At 35.8% G+C, this 15,754-nt stretch overlaps 1 long non-coding RNA gene across 1 annotated transcript; it reads left to right on the top strand.

The window, feature by feature from the left end:
- Positions 1-1,487: 1,487 nt before the first annotated feature.
- On the top strand, positions 1,488-14,437 carry LOC128220333 (uncharacterized). The gene is made up of 4 exons (XR_008258749.1): positions 1,488-1,626; positions 4,907-5,079; positions 10,747-10,806; positions 11,027-14,437. It is a non-coding gene; the product is annotated as an uncharacterized LOC128220333 (long non-coding RNA).
- Positions 14,438-15,754: the final 1,317 nt, after the last annotated feature.

The following is a 15,754-nucleotide window of genomic DNA, read 5'->3' on the forward strand; positions in this document are numbered from 1 at the left end:
CCAAATTAAAGTAAATGGAAACTAATAGCTACTCGAACAAAACTGGCAGCCACAGAAAAAAGTTTATACACGAAATTAAAGCATTATGCGGTCAGAAGTTCAGGACATATATTTACGTTGCTCCTATATTGAATACTCTTCCAGCCAAACTTCATTACAGCGTTTAGTCTTCCAGACTTTAAACATATTTCTAAACAAAGCATGCAAATTTGTTCACGGTACTATAAGTCTGTACAATACCAATACTAGTGTGTAAATAAATATGATAAAATATAGTTCGCATTTTGTCGCATAAGTACCTCAACATGCATATACATCACAAACGGCCAGCCAGTAAATGCCTTTGTTTTTTGTTTTCGATGAGCTCTTAATTATATCTGGAAGCTAAGGATGGAATTTGTTATTGGTTAAAGGATTTATGACGGGTAAAAATAGTAAATATTGTAAGCAAAAATGTGAAGGATTTGCTTAATCATTGTAATCAATAATTTGTAATTTGTAATAATCATACATGTATCTATATATCTGATTAAGTAATGTTTTTTTAATCTGTGTTACTTACATATTCATTGCATTGCATGTCATGTCACTTAAATAATATGTTAAATCACTGAGAAGTGGAATAAAAGAGAATATATGCAGATATGACCCATTCCGAGGTTTTATAATGATAAATCTGGTACGCATAGCATCATCACTCTGCTGTACGAGAATGATATATGACCATACTTTTATTTTAGTACTAAGTTCCTCTACTCAATGATCACTTAGCGTTACGACTTAACTTGGTGCAAAATAACCAACAACGTTCCATTCGGAGCTCCTCGGTCATTTATATCGCAAACAACCTCGGATGGATGTTTTCGATAAAAATGGCCGAGGAGTTCCGAATGACAACGTTCTATGAATGACGTCACTATTACGTCATATGTACTTCCGTTGTGAAAATTCTCAATAAAAGAAAATGTTCTTATGATTGATAGACATGTTTTCACATGCTCAATACACTGTAAATTAAAACTATCATCATTCCTGAAACTTTTATACCTTAAGTATCTATTCTTGCTTGATTTATCATTTAGAGTAGAGATTAAAGCATAAACCGCTGCCCTATAGTTGAAAGGTCATTTTGGAAGATCTGTCATGGCGGACGGTGCAATTTTTAGAGTTTGTTTTTCAAATGGAGTGATTTTTCTTAGGAATGACTTGACCCCCCTTTTTTATTGGCTTAAAAGGTAATTTAAAGCTTGTACTTTAAGAATATTATATATGTGGTTATCATAGCCTGCATTCGCTCGAAATGCCTTTAAATGTTGTCTGGAAAATTATAATTTTACATTGAATTATATGGGGAATAACAATGGTGGTGTGTAACCTAAAGACAACTCCCCAACTATTGTCTATCTCGTAGCTTGCCGGAGATCGCCGAGTTGTTACGATTGGATAACACACTTCGAATAAATTACCCAGAAAGCGAAAGGTAAAAACGTACGCTAATTGACACGCGGTTCTGCTGACGATGCTAAACATATTTCCGAGATGTTTTCAAACATGAAAGCGATTTTGTAGATTTCAGCGGGACTATTCATTATAAACAAATTTCGTGCGCAGTTACATGTATGAAAGGTAAAACTTGTTCTTTTGCAGAATATCCAAATAAGGTTGTATTTCGGATAAATATTTCGGACACATTATATATGTATTTTTTATCTTATTTTGTATAGAGATAATTTTCTATGATTAGGATCTACATTTGCATGATATCGTCTATGTTTGATTTTTTTATGCCCCCGAAGTTCGGCAGTTTAAATCGCAGTGCAAAGAAATTAAATTCCACCATTAAAAAAATTAAATTCCACCATTAAAAAATGCTTAAATTGGATTTAATTTGTGTTTATGTGCTAAAACAGCGTATCCTTTTTTGTTTTGATCATGATATCAAGTTAAATGGGTTGAATATAATAATGCGTTAAAAGTGCACTTTAAATAACAAAGTCAGAAAATCTCGAAATGCTTAAATCCTCTATTTAGGCCTAAAAAAAAATAGATGTGTTTCTGGTGGCATGGTCAAAAAAAGAGTGTCGGTAGGTAGGTATTTTTTTTTTTTTTTTTTTTTTAATCTTTTATCGGATCATAACTATCAGCGAGTAGTATCTTTTCAACTGCTATATAGGGTTAATGTTTGAATTATCAATTTTGTCATGTTTTGCCATATTGAAGCACAGATTTTATTTTGTTTGCAGTTCATGTATTTGTTGTATGTTGTGTTTATTTACTATTTTGATATTGAATATTATTAAATAAGAAATTACAGAAGATCCCTTAATTTTGGAAATTCTAATCTAGGGGAATACGGACACATCTGCCCCCTCCCCCACTGACTAGGTACATTATTTATTTTAATATTTATTTACATGGGGGTTACAGCAAACCAACACTATATGTAGGTATAAATATATGGCGTCATACAGGACTGAAAATTTTGGTTCTTCATCTCATTTATACATCCAGATAAAATATGAGGTGTAAAATCAAAACTTGCACACCTGCAGGAATCACAGGGATACTGCAAACCAATTGAATTAAGTACGCCCTTGGCTGATGTATAATAATATGTTCATATGAAAGGAGAGTGTCTAAAACATCCCACAAATTGCAAGTTGCATTGCTTCAGAATGCAGACTACTTTTCACGTTTCACTGAATCATCAAAGACTCGTGACACTTAGTTTTTTTTCTTACCGAAACTTGTGCGTCGATTTTCCCTTTTTCTTGACCATGGATTTCTTCAAAAATATTTCGGATAGTAGCATTTGTTGCGACTTTTTTTATTTGTTTTGATCCTGGCTTGTGTTCGCAAGCCGCAAGCTCTATAGCGATCAAAAAAGATGAGATATTATTGTTATCATCCGTTAACGCCGCCATTTTGACGCTAAGCTAAAGTATCGGCGAATAGTTTGTGTCGTCGCCGTCTAACATTTACGAATTTTAATATCGTTGTCGTCTTAATTATCATTTGAACCCGAGAACATCGTCGGCGTGGGTCGAAGGGTCATAAAAAAATTACGGTCGGCGGTAAAAAAATACGGTCGGTCGGGCCACCAGAAACACATCTATATTTTTTTTTGGCCTTAGGCATTTCAAGATTTTCTGACTTTGTTAAAGTGCAGTAATTCATTGTTATTTTATGCTAGTTAAATGTAAGAGGGCGCACGCGCATCTTCAGGTTTTGCAGTTATGTTGACCTACATTCAAGATATTTATAAATAGAAATCACGCTTTACATTTGAATTGCATGTTTTGAAAAACATCAGAAACAATAAATAAATTTACAGCTTTACAGTGTTTATTTAATATAGTATACATAAATTTTAATTGTATGACCATGTATTTTCACATTGCAAGTGTTTGGTATTTGTGCCCGCTATAGCATAAATTTAAGGGTGATTTACTGCCTATAAAATGAAAGATTTTCAACATAAAATTGAGGAGGTCGTGAAGCTGTAATTTGACAGATGTTGTCACATTAACCAAAGATGTTTCACTTAAGCAATTTTAACTTGCTACAACAAAAACTTTCCAAGATAATTGTGAATAACCTCAAAAAGTGTTCGGATTTGAGACCTCAGCCAGTATACGGAATTCTTCTAATCTAGGGAAGGATTTGCCATATCAAAAGTCATAAAAGCATCTGTCAATGTACAATTATTTGGACTAATTAAAAGTATAGAGTGTGAGGGTAAGAACCAGTTGCCGAGTTAGCTCAGTTGGTTAGAGTGCTGTGCTAGTGTATAGAGTGTGAGGGTAAGAACCAGTTGCCGAGTTAGCTCAGTTGGTTAGAGTGCTGTGCTAGTGTATAGAGTGTGAGGGTAAGAACCAGTTGCCGAGTTAGCTCAGTTGGTTAGAGTGCTGTGCTAGTGTATAGAGTGTGAGGGTAAGAACCAGTTGCCGAGTTAGCTCAGTTGGTTAGAGTGCTGTGCTAGTGTATAGAGTGTGAGGGTAAGAACCAGTTGCCGAGTTAGCTCAGTTGGTTAGAGTGCTGTGCTAGTGTATAGAGTGTGAGGGTAAGAACCAGTTGCCGAGTTAGCTCAGTTGGTTAGAGTGCTGTGCTAGTGTATAGAGTGTGAGGGTAAGAACCAGTTGCCGAGTTAGCTCAGTTGGTTAGAGTGCTGTGCAGCTGTTGGTTTGAGCCCCACACATGGGAGCACTTTACCTCCAAGTTTTACTTTAATGGTGGCAGTGACAAACGGCAGGAGTGCCACCATCTGCCTTAAATGGTTGACCGGGGGTGGGAGGAAGTGAAGTGTGTGTAGAAAGAACCAGTCACCCAGTTAGCTCAGTAATGGTAAGAGTGCTGTGCCAATGTTCTGGCGGTTGTGGGTTCGAGCCCCACATGGGGCACACTTTTCCTCCCAGGTTAACTTGAAAATTTTACGTTCCTGCTGTGCATCAAGCAGACATTGCAAAAATTAGGATTGGACGACATTATAAAGACAATATGAAGTTTTCTTTTAAAAACAACAACAATAATTCTCATTTGAGAATTGCCAAACATTATATCTTCATTATTTTATTACATCTGTAAACTGTCAGATGGACTATATATAAGCCCCATACAATTTAAATCAACATTTATCGGTCAGGACCATTGGACCAAAGGTTTCTCTGAACCCCCTTTATTTTGGCTAAATCTTTGTTACTGGTTACCCCACCGACCCTTTACATTTGCCTTTGACTGAAATTTGAAATTGCGAACCAGGATAAAAAAGGGTTTGGCCAGTTATATTGTTGTTGGACAGTCAAGCGCTTATTTGACATCTGTTACAGGCTTTTTTATGAGCTCTGTCATCAAGCATTTGAACAATAATACTATTTTTTATATATATTCAATACAATTCTTTTTACAGGTTGAGAGAAAAGATGACGGGAGGGAAACTTGTCACTAACACAACAAAAGAGTTGAAACATTTCCTGCTAGATTGCTTACATCATAGTGGTTTCAGAGTAACTGGTAACTGATGAAAAAATGTTTACATCACTCATGCAGCACGATATCTCATGGCTTCACGAGATCTTGAAGGTATTATTGTGTGTTCACCTTTCAGTTCATGTAAACGAGTTTGCTGATGTTGTTCATGTTGCTGACTCTTTAAAGCTGCATTCTTACAGATATACCATTTTTATTACTTTTTTATTTTTAGCTCGACTATTTGAGGTGGGCTATACTACTCGCCCCAGCATCGCCTTTGGCGTTGGCGTCCGGTTAAAGTTTTAGGGCAAATTGGGATTTTCACTTATAAGTCCAATACCCTACATTCAATTGACTTAATACTTCACACAGTTGTTCAGGGCCATCACATGATGAGGTTAGATAACTCCATATTATTCTTTACACAGATTATGGCCCCTGATTGACTATGGAACTTGGGTTAAAGTTTTAGGGCAAGTTGGAATATTTATTAATAACTTCTATATCCTTTGTTCAATTGTCTTAATACTTCACACAGTTGTTCAGGACCATCCCACAATGAGGTAATATAACTCCATGTTATTCTAAATACAAGTTATGGCCCCTGATTGACTTAGGTTAAAGTTTAAGGGCAGGTTAAAGTTTTAGGGCAAGTTGGGATTTTCACTTAAAACTCCAATACCATTCATTCAATTGACTTAATACTTCACACAGATGTTCAGAGCCATCACATAATGAGGTTAGATAACTCCATATTATCTTTTATACAAATTATGGCCCCTGACTATGGAACTTGGGTTAAAGTTTTAGGGCAGGTTGGGATATTTTTTAATAACTTCTATACCCTTCATTCAATTGACTTAATACTTCACACAATTGTTCAGGACCATCACCCAATGAGGTTACATAACTCCATATCCTTAATACAGGTTATGTCCCCTGATTGACTTAGGTTAAAGTTTTAGGCAAGTAAAAGTTAAGGGCAAGTTGGGATTTTGATAAAAAAACTTCTATACCATTCATTAATGCACTTAATAAAATTCAAAATTATTTAGGACCATCTTACAACAAGGAACATAACTCCGTTTTAAGCCTAAATACAAGTTATGGCCCTTTTTTATTTATTTTTTAATTTCCTTTGAAAGGCATATTTTTATATTTTTAACCACATTTTCATAATGTGAAATCAAGTTATTTGAATGACTTGCGTCATTGTTTGGGCGGGCTGGTGGGAGGGCAGCATCAAAGTCACCTTATGTATCAAATAATTTTAGTTAGGTTTGACATAAAGAGACCAAACTTGGTATTATTACATCGTTATTGTATTCTAAGTCAAACTTAAATTTAAAAATCTGCAATCTAATTTTTTGTCAGCAATCTTATATTACTGATTTCCATTGATTCCCACAAAAATTGTCTCGAAAATAAAAAAAAGTTGTCAAAACGTTCAATCTGTGAGAGTGTAGCTTTAAGACTACTGGATGTTAACAAGTTTGACCGCATTTTAAAATGGGTCATTTTAATATTTCAATTCTCCAAATTTCTTTTTGTCAACGATATCCCTGATGCATTATGGGTATAACATTAGAAGGTGTTAATTTAATACTGCCTATCACAGGTCAGGGTTAGACACTAACATTTTTCACAAGGTAGTCCATCAGACTACTGGATCTAAAGTCCAGGTAGCCCAGCAAAAATTTTGATAGTCCAAAAAAAAAAAGCAAGCCTGCAACGGATTCCTTCAGTGTTTTGTTAGACTTTTCCATAAGAACATTGTCAGAATAACCCTTTGATTGATCATGTTTCTTATCTGTCTCAATCTTAGAATTTCCACATTCTTCAAAACAATGTTTGGCCTTCAATTTTTGATATAGATATGGTTTTGAGACTTTTTAAGGTTTTACCTTAATAATGCAATAAATCAATTGACACCTCAACCGAGATCGTTGCTAAGTTACGGCACAAATGACAATCATCCTACTGGTAAGCACTATTTGATAATTGATATTGGCATCCTACTATTCAGTAGTCTTTGTTAATCTATTAAAACGACATACAATAATGCTTTAAAAATATAATGAAATTAATTCCCAAAATGTTATTAATTAATTGGGAGTTAAATTAAATTAGATAAGAATTGTTATTGGCCCTAACTTCAATGTATAAAATGTTACGACATTTTGGCGCGAAAATTAACGCACACAATTTCTGCCGTCGTCTGCACTTAACTGAATTAGACATTTTTGAGCAGTATGATTATTTTTTAAGCTGCTCTTCTAAAAGCCAGTTAAAATATTTCACAAGCCATACAAAATGTTCCTTCTGTCTGCTTTATCAAAACACCGACATTTGACAATACTCTAAACGATAAATAAATAACCATGACGTATTTTCAGAAGATCTAAAAATAGTAACAACCATCAAGTTTTTGCTAATATCGTATCTATTATTGTTTCTGACTGAAAATGCAAGGGATCTAGAAATTCTACCTTATTTTAAACCCAAATCTACCTCGCTGACACTGGCAGACTTACACGTGTCTGACGATTAAAACACACCATACAGTGCAAAATGGTTTTTCCCTTTCTAAATAAAGACATTCTACAGACTGGTTTAAATATTGATCGAAAGGCTATACGAATTGCGCGCGAAACTCGCTTAACAGTCCAGGTTGTCCAGAACTGCTTGGCCATCTTCGGCAAACTTTAGAATGAGTATTTACCAGTGATACTCTGCTTTTTATGCCCCCGAAGGTGGGCATATTAAAATCGCACCGTCCGTCCGTCCGGCTCTGTAACTTTCCCTTGTATGGACAGATTTTAAAATAACTTGCCACATGTGTTCCACATACCAAGACGACGTGTGGCGTGCAAGACTCGTTTCCCTACCTTAAAGGTCAAGGTCACACTTAGTGTTTATTCACAATGGAGTGCTGCATATAAGGACATTGAGTATAGGTTGTCGTATCCGGGCTGTAACTTTCTCTTGTATGGACAGATTTTAAAATAACTTGCCACATGTGTTCCACATACCAAGACGACGTGTCACGTGCAAGACCCGTGTCCCTACCTCAAAGGTCAAGGTCACACTTAGTGTTTATTCACAATGGAGTGCTGCATATAAGGACATAGAGTATAGATTGTCGTGTCCGGGCTGTAACTTTCTCTTGTTTAAAATTTTAATAACACGTTTAACGCAAGTTTAAACGTAATAAATATTTTATGCTCAATTACCTGATGTCATATTTACTTTTTCTAGTAGTCTGACGGACTATTGACTTAAAATTTCTTGTAGTCCGAGCACAAAACTGGTAGTCTCGGACTACCGTTAGTGTCGAACCCTGCAGGTGTAGTTTTCCTTTGTGATATTAATAGCATGAGGCTGAGAATGGAAATTCCCCAAATTCATCAATGCGTATCATCAAATAGATTACAGTTTACTTAAGCGTACAAATTTATGAAGACTATAATTATTATGATTTAACTTTTATTAAAGACCATAGAATAATGCAATGTTGAGAATATGATGGATACATTTGTTATGCAGTTTCATATCCAGCATGGCGTCAATTTTCAGCAGAATCAAAGTTTAATGTTACACAGGGTGTAAAATACTGTAATTTGAGTAAATCAACACATTTGGCAACTTTGCAAGCATCTTGTTGAAAGAATAGGGCTATCATAGTGTTTTTTATGAGAGGGTCATAAAGTAAAACAGGCACATTGCAATTGATCAATTCGCCCGTATGACTCAGGATATTCTCCTGCCATATTTCTGTGTTTTAATTCCTGGAACAACAGTTGTCTGGTTTTTTATCCATTGATGGAATGAAATTATGAACTTTCAAAGTAATGGTACAAACTTGACCATCTTTGAAAATGCATTTACAAATGAAATAAAATCATTTTATATTTTATCATTGACATCATTCATTATTAAAGATAATGCAAATATATGTAAAAAATATTCACATAAAAAAGATTTGGCCACAATTTATGTGAGTAATATTGATTATTAAGTAAGTTCATACTGGTATTTATAAATTTGCACTTTTGCACCAATATCCCTCAGCGACATTTGGTCATAAAAGACTCAGACATTGAGTTGTTTTTCTTCTAGTTATTTGCATTCAGTTGATGTCTGTCTATTCTATCCTTTGAGTTCATTTATAAATACATTTGAAAGTGTTCAGCAGTGTTCGACACTAACGGGGTCCCGGGATCCCGAGGACACCAATTTTTCGGGAGGAAAAAAGTCTTCAAAGTCCGGTATTCCGTCGGGACACTTAAATTTTGACCGATATAAGCTAAATATCAATAAATAAGTAGCGTTTCACGAATTAATTACCTAAATTTGAGTCTCCCTAACTTTCTTGACAGTGCATGTAAAAAAGATATTAATATTAATACGTCGCACACACTAAAGCGAAAGTATGGCTGACCTTTTCACTATAATTACGTCATGAATCTATAAATAAACAGGTCATTTCACAGTGCGCATGCGGGTTAACGCTTCCGCTTTGTTGTTTACATTATCAACAAGGTCAGAGGTGATGGACTTTAATAATCGGTACAATAATTATGGTGTCAGAGGTGACAGACTTTTATAATCGGTACAATAATTATGGTGAACTAGTTTGCTCATGTGTCAGAACCGCCCAAAAAGATACCAAAACTGCTGACTTTGATGCCTTAATGATGCGATCATCGAGTTGTTACAGTAACATTAACGGCACAAAAAACTGTCATATCCTACGAAACTAGTTTACTGGGAAGCCATCCTACTATTCAGCATTCTTTGTTTTATGCCTTGATCAAAACATTATAGAAATAAAATTCCCTAAGTTTTATGATTTATTTTCAATCAATGGATAAATAAATAATGACATTTTGGCGCGAAAATAAACATACACTATTTTCCAGTTGTCTGCTCTTCCAGTATGCACTACACTTGTTGGGCAGTCTGATTGATTCACAAACCAGATGTAATATTCCTACTGTTTTTCAATCAAAAGCAATGACATCTGACAAGACCCTGAACCATGGCATTTTTAATGCGTATTTTCCGAAAATCTAAAAATAGTAACAACATCAAGTTTTTGTTTATTACCCATTGTGTGACTTAGACATTCTACCACTTTTGAACCCAATCTACCGACTTAAGATCCAAATCTTCCTCTCTGCCATTGCCAGAGGTTCATATAGGTGACATTGTGCTATAACTAACTTATCATTGCATGCTGTTGAAAACATTTATAATACGGTGTATACTTGAATTACAAATTGAAAAGTAAAAGGCACTGGATTTGTATGTTCAATTTAATATTAAAACAGGCTCATTAATGAAAAAAAATGTAAAAAATGGAAGGGACTCTTAATTTCAGGAAGGGACACCTGATTTCAGATGTTGGTGTCCCTTTGGGATCCCTTGGGAAAATGGTTAGTGTCGACCCCTGGTTCAGTTGTTAGGCCTAAAAAAATGTTTGGTTAGGGTTACATCCTTTACAAAAATAGGTAGGGTAGGTAGGCTTTTTATATATTTTTTTATTTGGCTTTATATAAGAATGTTAAGCATAGTTAAGGATTACAAGTTATTGCACAAGAATGAAACTACAATTGATGTTACTTGAGTGGAACTGATTATTGATCGTCAAACTGGAACCGATTTCCAACACTAGCGCTGGCATTCAGCTTGTGAGGCTGAATTGTTGAAAGAGGCTGAATTGTTGAACGGTAGATCATTTTGGATAGCTTGTATAATATGTGGCTCTATCTACAGGATGCGATGAAGCAGCGGGAGCAATCAATGCAGGAAAGCAGGCTCTCCTAGTCAGAACAGGTAAGTTGTATGGGAGATAGAGTTCCAGGTGCCAAAACACTCAGCAATTCTGAAATAATACAGTCATGTCTTGTGTGAAATAAATCTATGGAACATCAGAAATATTAGGTAATATTGGCATGGGAATTATAAAATTCATTAGATCATTTTACTGTGAATAGTATTTGTTATTTCAGGCAAGTAAAAAGTTTATTTCATGCAAGTGAATTGTTTATTTCAGGCAAGTACTGCCTAGGTGATGAAAACCAGTTACCCTCACGTACATGGACAGTGGACAGCTTTCCCCATGCTGTAATCCTTTTGTTGGACTCCTGACGCTTATGACATCATCACTGATTGGAGGTCAAAGATCATGGATGTTTATAGTGCCAAGTGTAGCAGTGGTGTGTGTCTTTGGTGACCAGTAAGATGTTGTTAGTTAAGAAATTGCACAGTTCCTGTGTTAGTAAAGTTAAAATGTATAAAAGCTGATATACATTATTGTAAAGACACCTATATTTACCAGTAATTAACAAAAGGGCCAATAAGCATTCTGATTTATGGGACCACAAAAATTACCTGAGAACTATGTCTTTGAAGATTCCCCCCCCCCCCATTCTTAAATCATGCAAAATGATGTATTATCGGCAACTTATAGCTCATATTGACAATTCTAGGCTTGTTTTGAAGAAGTACTTTTTTTGCTCATTTGGGGACCATCTGTTGTCTAGTCCCTTTAACACCGGCTTTCATTGTTTCTGTTGCTATTTGTGAGCAGTTGACCTGCACATATGAAGGATAACTATTGACTTTTAACCTGTTACCTATGCTTAAAATTTAGTCAAAGGATGGAACTGTCCATTTACCAGTCATAAGTTGTAGTCCCTAATTAAGTTAACTATTAATGGATTAAGTTTTTTAAGTTATAAATTAGCTTATACTTGGGAATCAAAGTCTTTTCACTTAAAGTGTTTCAGCCAATTACCTGGCTAACAGATCTACACCTTGGCGACTGATAGATACAAGTTGAATATTTTTGGTTGTTTTATTTTAATTATTAATATTCATTTTTGAGTTGTTTTTGAAACAGTGAAGTATTTCACAACTGATTATCTGTGTAAGAATTTATGTATGAAATGTTAAAAGTTGTATGTTAAAGGAGATTGCTTCAACTTTGTGAGTTTTTTGTTTGTTTTGAATATTTAGGATTCAATTAAGTTGTACGCTCAAAACTTTGGTTTATACTATAAAATGGTTGAATCACAAGAACAATGAGAGAAGAATCTCACAAGATAAGAGCAGTCTCCATTACATGATATGTAACTACCTTGGATAAATGTTTCTAATCGGTCTTCTTGCCCCATGAAATATTTGAACGGCAGGATTATTAGATTGAATGGGATTATTGGGTTGGACATTTTGACAATGATATTCAGATTGGGGCATTACATACATTTTATGAGAGTTGTACATGATATAATTATCGTTTTTACTAGTAACTGAACATTTCGATGGATAATTAGGTTGAACATTTTCAAAACTAGAAAATACATTCTTGTTGCTTTAGTTGTGTAGTTGCTAGACATTGTATAATAATAGTCAAAATTGACATTAAGATTGATAACATTTTGTCAAAACTGGATATATAATAGATATATAATAGATTTACTTAACATTAGGCATTGATCTTGTAATGTAATATTGACATCACTTCATTTATTATCGTATACCAATAACCAGAAGCGGTCTTTCTCATTGAATTTTTTTTTTAAATTTCATTAAATCCACTGTCAATTGAACCTGTAAGCCAATGTGTTCAGTAAGGAACTTTAGTGCTCTTCTTTTTTAAAAATGGGATAAGTAACTGAAGATCATTTCAGACATTCTAATTATACCCCCACAAATGAAGTTTGAGGGGGTATATAGGAGTGAGCTTGTCGGTCGGTCGGTCTGTCTGTCGGTTTTAATGGTTTCCGGACGATAACTCATGAAAGGCTAGACAGATTTGAAAAATGTTTGGTACACAGGTGTAACATCAGAAGATACAGGTCAAGTTCGATATTGGGGCTGGTGGGGCCAAGGTCAAGGTCACTGTTACATAAAATAGAAAAACGGTTTCCGGACGATAACTCATGAAACGCTAGACAGATTTGAACAATTTTTGGTACACAGGTGTAACATCAGAAGATACAACAGGTCAAGTTCGATATTGGGGCTGGTCGGGCCAAGGTCAAGGTCATTGTTAATAAAAATAGAAAAACGGTTTCCGGACGATAACTCATGAAAGGCTTGACAGATTTGAACAATTTTTGGTACACAGGTGTTTCATCAGAAGATACAGGTCAAGTTCGATATTGGGGCTGGTGGCCCCAAGGTCAAGGTCACTGTTACTAAAAATAGAAAACCGGTTTCCGGACGATATTTTATGAAAGGCTAGACAGATTTGAACAAATTTTGGTACACAGGTGTAACATCAGAAGATACAGTTTGGTACACAGGTGTAACATCAGAAGATACAGGTCCAGTTTGATATTGGGGCTGGTGGGGCCAAGGTCAAGGTCACTGTTACTAAAAATAGAAAAACAGTTTCCGGACGATAACTCATGAAAGGCTAGTTTTTCTTGTCAGCAGTGTAACTTCTAAATTACTCAACAGATTTAAATAAAACAATACATGCATGACTAAAAGAAGATGCAGTGTGCAGTAACCTTGGAGTTATGGCCTCTTTTCAAAGGAATGGTTTGTCATTCCTGTGTCCAGGCGGCATTTTGGGGTATTCGTCACTCCTGTGACAGCTCTAGTTTTGTATGTTGTCACTTGTACAGTGTTTGATACTAAGACCGGACTCCTTAATTCCAGAATCAAGGAGTCCGGCATTCAATTAAGGAGTCCAGAATAAAAATAAACTTTTCAGGCTAATGGCTATTCATTTAATGATTTCACAGAGCATTTGATATTGCTTCTTCTGTAGAGCAATGTTGTCCCTCAAGCCCATGTCTGTGTCATCATTATCTTCATCATCGCCCCCAGACCAATCAGGTTCCTCTTTGATAACAACCTCCTCAACTCCTCCTCACCATCCTCCAGCTGTACTGCAACATCCACTGGAAACGCCTTCTTCTGGTCCCCACAAGTCTTTAAAAGACATTATAGCATTACTCAAGTAAACCAAGATTTGTTTTCTGCAATATTATGCATTTAGAAATAAAGTAGTATATTTGTTTACCATTATCTCTTTCATATAGTTAAGCCTACAAGCCCTTTGTCCATTGGTGTACCAAAGGTGTACAACTTCCTCTAGGTTAAAGTCCATCACGCTAGGGGACTTGATGTAGAGAAGCATCAGGTCTGACAGATTCTTCTCTGCCAACCTTGACCTCCAGTCATTCTTTAACAAACCAAACATCAAGATATTTTTTGTAAGTGAAGGATTTGCCATTTGGACTTCAATGGTGCTCGAGCTGTTAAAGTCACTGATGACACAATACTGATCGTCGATGTCTGTACAACCCATTAGCCACCTTGCTTTGTCATGTGACGTAAAATAAAATGCGAATTGTCTCACTATATAATTCTTGTTCATTCCTTCACTTACCATATATATATTTATGTGTTGTGCAAGGCTATTTCGATGACCATAATATTTCTTAAGAACTAGCAGCTTATTGGTGACTATCGTATCTCAAGCTTGGTTAGGCCTGACCAGTAGATGACCCCTATTGATTTTAGGGGTCAAAGGTCAAGGTCACAGTGATCTTGAAAGCAGACTCGACAATTCCTGGACCTAACATCAAACATGACATTAAGGTTGGGCCTGACCAGTAGATGAACCCTCTTGACTTTGGGGGTCATTGGGCCAAGGTCAAGGTCACAGTAACCTTTAACGCAAAAAGTTAACAAATCTTCTCCCAGTGATATCTCAACAATGCCTGAACTTATGATCATCAAACTTGGCATGGAAGTTGGGCCTGACCAGGAGATGACCCTTACTGATGTTAGGAGTCATTGGGTCAAAGGTCAAGTTCACAATGACCTTGAATGCAAAAATGTTTTAAGTGATAACTCGACAATGCCTGCACCAATGGCCCTCAAACCTGACTTGGAGTTGTGTCTGACCTGTAGATGACCCCTTATGATTTTAGGGGTCATCGGGTCAAAGGAGGTCAAGGTCACAGTGACCTTGAAGACAAAAGCTTGTCTGTGTGATAACATGTCAATGACTGCATCCATGGCCCTCAAACTTGACATTTAGATTTTTGGTGACCAGCTGATGACTCCTATGGATTTTGAGGTCAAAGGTCATGGTTGTAACCCACTCTATCCTCACACTTTGAATGGTCATAATCTTAAAACTGCCTCAACGGCATCCAATGTCAGTGACAAATCAGCTGTCATTTTGGTCCATGCAAATTTCATTCAATTGTCCATACAATCCTGACAACATGGCGCTCAGGGGGGTGGGGCATAATGTTTGACAAACATCTCTTGTTAAGACATGATCTCATATGAGAAGAGTGATATTCAACTTAAGAAAATGGCTTAAGTTTGGAAATGACTGAAGATGTTTTATGAATACGACCCTAGAAGCATACTTGTTTTTTTGGTGCACAATGAGTAGATAGTACTCCATTGCAAGTATTTACAAAATTGTTAAACCAGTTTATATCCACAGGGGTACCTGGTATGCACTGTTGATCATATTCAGTGTACAGTTTTGTGGGGAAATTACATGTTTACGGTAACATGACAGCCAAAATGCAGATCTTGCATCAATGCATGTACAGGTAGAAGTTCAAGAACCCCCTGAGTGGCCCTTAATGAAAAAAAACAACATCTAGTACAAAATGTTTCCACTTTATTTGAGTTTGATGGTTATCCAACATTCTATAACTTTGTAACAAAGGTTTGAAATCCTGACAATATATGGTAATCCTTATGTCCAGATTAATTAACAATTTCAAAGTGTCCA

The sequence above is a fragment of the Mya arenaria genome, chromosome 15 (genome assembly GCF_026914265.1).
Source record: "Mya arenaria isolate MELC-2E11 chromosome 15, ASM2691426v1".
Taxonomy (NCBI): domain Eukaryota; kingdom Metazoa; phylum Mollusca; class Bivalvia; order Myida; family Myidae; genus Mya; species Mya arenaria.